This window comes from Salmo salar, chromosome ssa18, assembly GCF_905237065.1.
Source record: "Salmo salar chromosome ssa18, Ssal_v3.1, whole genome shotgun sequence".
NCBI classification, from domain to species: domain Eukaryota; kingdom Metazoa; phylum Chordata; class Actinopteri; order Salmoniformes; family Salmonidae; genus Salmo; species Salmo salar.
In genome coordinates, this window is record NC_059459.1 from 37,816,525 (window position 1) to 37,824,604 (window position 8,080).

Genomic DNA, 8,080 nt, shown 5'->3' on the forward strand with positions numbered 1-8,080 from the left:
AATCATAGTAGTTGTCGAGGGTGCAACAAGTCAGTAACACAAGAGTGAGTGTCAGTTGGCTTTTTCATAGCCGATCTTTGAGAGTATCTCTACCGCTCCTGCTGTCTCTAGAGAGTTGAAAACAGCAGGTCTGGGACAGGTAGCACGTCCGGTGAACAGGTCAGGGTTCCAGCAGGTCTGGGACAGGTAGCACGTCTGGTGAACAGGTCAGGGTTCCATAGCTGCAGGCAGAACAGTTGGAACTGTAGCAGCAGCACGGCCAGGTGAACTGGGGACAGCAAGGAGTCATCAAGTCAGGTAGTCCTGAGGCATGGTCCTCTGAGAGAGAGAAAGAAAGAAAGAGAGAAGTAGAGAGAGCATATTTAAATTCCCACAGGACACTGGAAAAGATATAACAGCTAGGATATAACCCCACCCACTTTGCCAAAGCACAGCCCCCACACCACTGGAGGGATATCTCCAACCACCAACATACCATCCCGGGACAAGGCCGAGTATAGCCCACAAAGATCTCCGCCACGGCACAACCCAAGGGGGGAGACAGGAAGACCACGTCAGTGACTCAACCCACTCAAGTGACGCACCCCTCCCAGGGACGGCATGGAAGAACACCAGTAAGCCAGTGACTCAGCCCCTGTAATAGGGGTAGAGACAGAGAATCCCAGTGAAAAGGGGAAACCGGCCAGGCAGAGACAGCAAGGGCGGTTCGTTGCTCCAGCCTTTCCGTTCACCTTCACACCCCTGGGCCAGACTACACTTAATCATAGGACCTACTGAAGAGATGTGTCTTCAGTAAAGACTTAAAGGTTGAGACTGAGTCTGCGTCTCTCACATGGGTAGGCAGACTATTCAATAAAAATGGAGCTCTATAGGAGAAAGCCCTGCCTCCAGGTGTTTGCTTAGAAATTCTAGGTACAATTAGGAGGCCCGCGTCTTGTGACCGTAGCGTACTTGTAGGTAAGTACGGCAGGACCAAATCGGAAAGATAGGTAGGAGCAAGCCCATGTAATGCTTTGTAGGTTAGCAGTAAAACCTTGAAATCAGCCCTTGCCTTAACAGGAAGCCGGTGTAGGGAGGCTAGCACTGGAGTAATATGATCACATTTTTTGGTTCTAGTCAGGATTCTAGCAGCCGTATTTAGCACTAACTGAAGTTTATTTAGTGCTTTATCCGGGTAGCCGGAAAGTAGAGCATTGCAGTAGTCCAACCAAGAAGTAACAAAGGCATGGATTAATTTGTTTAAAAAAAAAAAATTAAACATGCAGACAACTCTGGAATACGTTGCTTGCGTACAACTTTTTGATATCACTTATCCGTGTCGTCGCCTGCTTCCCGTGGCTCTCCTTTCCGAGAGAGAGCTTAGTGGGACTGGAGATCAGTGGATAGTCCTATAGCCAGTTGACATGGTAAATACATGGTAGGCTAATTAATTAGGCTACATGGTAAATAGGCAATTACTTGTTTCTGTATTTAAATGTAGTCCTTTATATCATAGTGCATTATGGGGCTACGTTATATTTAATTTAGGGTGACTGTCATTAAAAGATACTATCCCACTACTGTAAAACGCGGCGCAAGTGGAGTCGTCATACGTCTGGGTCTTATGCCATAATATTTTTGATTGGGTTTGACAATTAAAAATACAATGTGAAAACGAGGCCGTTTTAGGATATCAAATTATATTTTTGTGTGAACAAATTTACTTCTGCCAAATGTTTTTTTCCTATTGAAGACCATTCAAAAAGCCTACAAAAATGACAAGGTTACATCCTTAAATGCTGCGTCACTTTCATAGTGCATACAGTCACTACTACACTCAATTTCAACTTCTAAACTTCTTTGACTAACATAAAAATAGTGCCTTCAGAAAGTATTCACACCCCTTGACTTTTCCCACGTTTTTAGACTGAATTTAGATCGTCACGAGCCTACAAGCAATACCCCATAATGTCAAAGTGAATTATGCATAACGAGTCATAAGTTGCATGGATTCACTCTGTGTGCAATAATAGGGGTTAACATGATTTTGGAATGACTACTTCATCTCTGTACCCCACACATACAATTATCTGTAAGGTCCCTCAGTCAAGCATTGAATTTCAAGCACAGATCCAAACAGATACCCATCTACCAATAGGTGCAAAGGGCACCTATTGGTAGATGGGTAAAATAAAAAACGCAGACATTGGAATATTCCTTTTAAGCACGGTGAAGTAATTTATTACACTTTGGAAGGTGTTTACTCCGTTGCCGGAGAGGAAGGAAACCACTCTGGGATTTCACCATGAGGCCAATGGTGACTTTGAAACAGAGTTTAATGACTGTGATAGAGAACTGAGGATGGATCTACAACATTGTAGGTACTCCACAATACTAACCTAAATGACAGACTGAAAAGAAGGAAGCCTGTACAGAATAAAAATATTCAAAAACATGCATCCTGTTTGCAATAAGGCACTAAAGTAAAACAGCAAAGAAATGAACTTTATATCCTGAATACAAAGTGTTATGTTTTGCACAAATCCATCACTGAGTACCACTCTTCATATTTTGCTGCATCATGTTATGGGCAATGTTCCCGCAAAGCAATTTCGGCACTGAAAAAATGTCAGGTCTGCTGAGCGCAAACTTGAATGTTGGGAACATTCTGTGTAACTTCTAGGACGTGTTTACTGTGAACACTGAGGCTTTACCCGCTTTAAGTTACAGTTTCAGACAGTGGCCAAGTAGGCTACTGTGGCTATTTGATCATAATGTAGGCCTACCATCAAAAATAATGGAGAAAATGCATCCCATAATATTTTAACATGGAAATAGCTGTTCTATAATTGTCTACATTAGCAGCCAATGTGTGGTGTTCATTCCATTATTACAAATAATCAAACAAATGATGCTACTCTCTGCCTTTTGGCTACTTAGCTTATTTAAGCCTGCCTCAAAATACAACATTGCCCCATTAAGACATAACAAAGCTCTTTACCAGACTGGCTTTTTAAAGATGTCTAGAAATTCACAAGTTTTGTGCTCTTGTAGGAAGCAATCACTCCCCTATTGTTGACTATAAATGATCTATAACTGGGTTAATAACTCACTAACTAACTAGTAATCACTCCCCTATTGTTAACTACTAATGATCTATAACTGGGTTAATAACTCACTAACTAGTAATCACTCCCCTATTGTTGACTACTAATGATCTATAACTGGGTTAATAACTCACTAACTAGTAATCACTCCCCTATTGTTGACTACTAATGATCTATAACTGGACTAATAACTCACTAACTAGTAATCACTCCCCTATTGTTGACAACTAATGATCTATAACTGGGTTCATAACTAACTAACTAGTAATCACTCCCCTATTGTTGACTACTAATGATCTATAACTGGACTAATAAATCACTAACTTGCAAAGGATATAAACAAATGTGCAAACGTGGCTACATGCAGCTCTCGCTTTGATCTCAAAACAAACACATCTACTCAAGACCACTCATGCTGTAAACACAGTCCAGTTCAACGTGAACTGCATAGATCCATATATGGCAATGGTCTATTTGCATATAGGCCTACTGCAGCTCTGATTGGTTAGGCCTCACCAGTCTGTGTGTAGAGTATGGGCCGAGTGGTGCTTGTCAATGAAATAGAATCCTACACTGATGTGTTCTGCCTACAACACAATGTCTTCACTAGTTAGTTTTGTTTCGGCGGTATGTTGCATTGAAAGTGGCCGATATATTCCCACAGTAAAGGGAAACGTTGATAGTGTTAACTAAGGGAGAAAACTTGACGAAAGTTGAGTGAAGTTCAATCTCATGCTTCTCTGCTCAGGCTGTATGGCAGTCATGGGGAGTGGGGCGCCCGCCCACGCGTGCAGTTTAGAGGGAACATTGGTTATGGGTACGCTTGTCGTCGGCAAGTACTAGGGAATTTATTTAGGATAAAAATAAATGGAATAGAGTTCAGCGCAGGCAGAATCTTAGAGAAAAACAAGGTGATCTGCTTTCTAACAGACACTGTGAGACACATTCACCTTTCAGCAGGAAAACAAAAGCTCCCGAGTGGCACAGCGGTCTAAGGCACTGCATCTCAGTGCTAGAACCTGGTTCGATCCCGAGCTGTATCACAACAGGCCGTGATCGGGAGTCCCATATGGCGGCGCACAATTGGCCCAGTGTCATCCGGGTTAGGGGATGGTTTGACCGGGGTATGCCTTCATTGTAAAATAAGAATTTGTTCTTTAATTGACTTGCCTAGGTAAATAAAAGGTCAAAAATAAACTAAAACACAAGGCCAAATATATACTGGAGTTGCTTACCGAAGGTGGGAGAGTAACAATGGAAGCGGATGTGATGCTTAGTTCTGTTGGCGTGAGGGAAGATAGAGGAAATGACTGGAATACTGTAACACTAAGAATGGAGCTAAAAGACCTGAAGTTGTAAATCAAGATAAGCCTCGGTATGATAATGCCTCATTCCTTGTTCGAGTGCGATTCATGAGCAAGGACGTTTTTTTGGGGGGGGACCCGTTTATGGTCACAAAATAGGTGAAGGATGCATTGGGAGAAGTTGAGTCATTCAGAGTGACCAGGAGTGGTGTGTTGTTGATTTAATTTGTGTCAAAAGCAGAAAGCACTGTGAATGCTATGATTATTGGAGTAGGGCACTGATAAGCAAGATGGCGCCGATAGAGATGGCAGCTTCGCTTCAAGTCCATATAAGCATTTCACTACACTCGCAATAACATCTGCTAACCATGTATATGTGACCAATAAAATTTTATTTGATAAAAGGTGTCATATCTGGTGTTTCGATGGAAATTGAGGCTTCATGGTTTAAGATGAACATGCCAGGAATAGTTGATTCACATCACTTAACCCACACTGTGAATGGAAAGAAGGAGAAATGGCTTCGTATTATTGATGTTTGATGAACAAGTTCTCCCGACCCATGTAAAGCTGGGATATATGAGATATGCGGTGGGATCTGATGTACAAAAGCCACTTTAATGTCATAAATGTAAAGAAGGACACTTGTCAAGTGTTTGCAAACGGAATAGAGTCTGAGGATGCGCGATGTTGTCATTGTGATGGAAATCACATTCCCTGAGTGCCCTGTTAGGGTGAAGGAGGTCAAAGTAGGAAGGGTCAGGGCTGTTGAGAAGGTGTCCTATGCAGAGGCAGTGAAAATTGTCGAAGCAGCGGGTAGAGATGATGAAGCTATGGCAGAGGATGATCTCCAACAGTCTGTGGATGTCAGTCAATTGAGAGATCCTGAAATCATAATCATATAGAAGGTGGATTTTGTTGCGTTTATTGCGCAGGTGATTAATTGTACATGACAAACTAACAAAAAATCTAAGAAATTGTGAAAACGGCTAATAGGTTGTTAGATCTCCAGGATTTCACAGCTGATATTTTTCAGAAGGGAGTGGGACTATCCAGTGTTGATGAGTGGGAAGGATGTGGCAGTAAAAGATGAGAAGAAGGCAGAGATGATGGCCAAAGCATTTGTCCAAGTGAAAAGCTCTGTAAATTTGTCAGAGGACGGGGCAAGAGAGAACAAGAGAGGAGCATCCTGGAGTGCTGGATAGGAGGGAGGATGTAAATGATGCGTTGAATGCACCATTTACCATGGCAGAGGTGAAAAGGGCAATAAGTAAGGCTGGGATAACTTCACCTGGGAAAGATGAGAAATGTGCTATGTTATGTTGGCCCATCTTAGTGATGAAGCACTGGATAAGGTATTGGTGTTGTACAACAGAGTGTGGGAATAGGGGAAACTACCGGAAGGAGCACTAGTGGAACCAATCTGGAAGCCAGGGAAGGACAGGACGTACTGGGTCAGCATTTGTAGTGCAGGAATGTGGGGTGGCAGGAAACATATTTACAAATAGTCTGGCTGTATATACGGCAGAGCTGATGGACATACTGTTGGCCTTTCAGTGGGTGGAGGAAGTCAGGAAACGTATTTACAGATCATCTGGCTGTATATACGGCAGAGCTGATGGACATACTGTTGGCCTTTCAGTGGGTGGAGGAAGTCAGGAAACGTATTTACAGATCATCTGGCTGTATATACGGCAGAGCTGATGGACATACTGTTGGCCTTTCAGTGGGTGGAGGAAGTCAGGAAACGTATTTACAGATCATCTGGCTGTATATACAGCAGAGCTGATGGACATACTGTTGGCCTTGCAGTGGGTGGAGGAAGTCAAGCCACACAGAGTAGTTATTTGCTCTGATTCATGTGCGGTGTTAATGAGTCTCCCGTCCTTTAGGTCAAGTAGAAGACAAGACCTGCTTTATGATGTGCTACAAACCCATGGCAGGATTAGACAGATGGGTATACAGAGAAGATTTACTTGGGTCCCAGCCCATGTGGGGGTGGAGGGGAACAAGACAGTTGATGTACTGGCTAAACAAGCACATAGTAGTAGGGATGTTGATGTTGTAGTTTCAATGAGCAAAGCAGAGGCAAAAAGCCTGATATGGACAGTGATGGTGCAGAGATGGCAGGTTAAAAGCCTGATATGGACAGTGATGGTGCAGAGATGGCAGGTTAAAAGCCTGATATGGACAGTGATGGTGCAGGAGCAGGTTAAAAGCCTGATATGGACAGTGATGGTGCAGAGATGGCAGGCTAAAAGCCTGATATGGACAGTGATGGTGCAGGAGCAGGTTAAAAGCCTGATATGGACAGTGATGGTGCAGAGATGGCAGGCTAAAAGCCTGATATGGACAGTGATGGTGCAGGAGCAGGTTAAAAGCCTGATATGGACAGTGATGGTGCAGGAGCAGGTTAAAAGCCTGATATGGACAGTGATGGTGCAGAGATGGCAGGTTAAAAGCCTGATATGGACAGTGATGGTGCAGGAGCAGGTTAAAAGCCTGATATGGACAGTGATGGTGCAGAGATGGCAGGCTAAAAGCCTGATATGGACAGTGATGGTGCAGGAGCAGGTTAAAAGCCTGATATGGACAGTGATGGTGCAGGAGCAGGTTAAAAGCCTAATATGAACAGTGATGGTGCAGGAGCAGGTTAAAAGCCTGATATGGACAGTGATGGTGCAGAGATGGCAGGCTAAAAGCCTGATATGGACAGTGATGGTGCAGAGATGACAGGAGCAGTTGAATAGAGATACTAAGGGCAGGCATTTATTTCAAGTACAGAGGAAAGTCGGAGAGGGGAGGACGGCAGGAAGGGACAAAAAATAGGAGGCTATTTTTACAAGATTAAGGGTGGGACACAGCCGGTTGAATAAGATCTTAAACGTGATAGGAAAGCATCCAACAGGAAAGTGTGATTATTGCCAGGAAACAGAGACCGTGGAGCATGTATTGCTAGTGTGGGCAGTATCAGAGGGAAAGAGAGAGGCTGAGATCTAGTATGAGGGAGAAGGGGATACAGGAAAGGAGTTTAAAGAGTCTATTGTGTGGAACATCATTAGCTATAGTCTCAAATATTTTCAATTTTTTAAGAGTAACGGGCTGGCAGGTAGGATTTAGTTTCTCCGTCTTTGACCCACACTCCAGTACAGTAGGTGGCGGTAATGCACCATCATGTTGGATGCCAACCGTCGATAAACCCCCACAGAAGAAGAAGAAGAATAATAAGAAGAAGAAGAAGAAGAAGAAGAAAAAGAAAGGCTGTGACTGGCCTCACACTCCAGGACAGTAGGTGGCGGTGTATGCACTTTAAAAATTGGATGCGATCCGCCAACCCAATCTCAAAAAAGAAGAAGAAAGTTTACCAAGACGACAGTGAATTAAAGATTTTATAAATAAACCCAGATAGACCACACCCTCTCGTTTCCAATGGGAACAAATGAGCCAAGTATGAGCTAGCGAGATCCTATTGTCGTGTTCTTGCACATATCTGCGTTATGTCCGTTAGGAACCCCTACTCTGTGAAGTGCGCAATAACTCAATTCCCCTGTGCGCCCCTTTTAAACAACGCGATTGTTTTTTACTACTTTTGCAAAGGGCAAAGTCTGCAAAACTTAGGCCACTCTTTTCACAACATATTTTAGTTTTGGGAACAGAAAACTGTATTGAGATCAAACGTTTTATCGATAA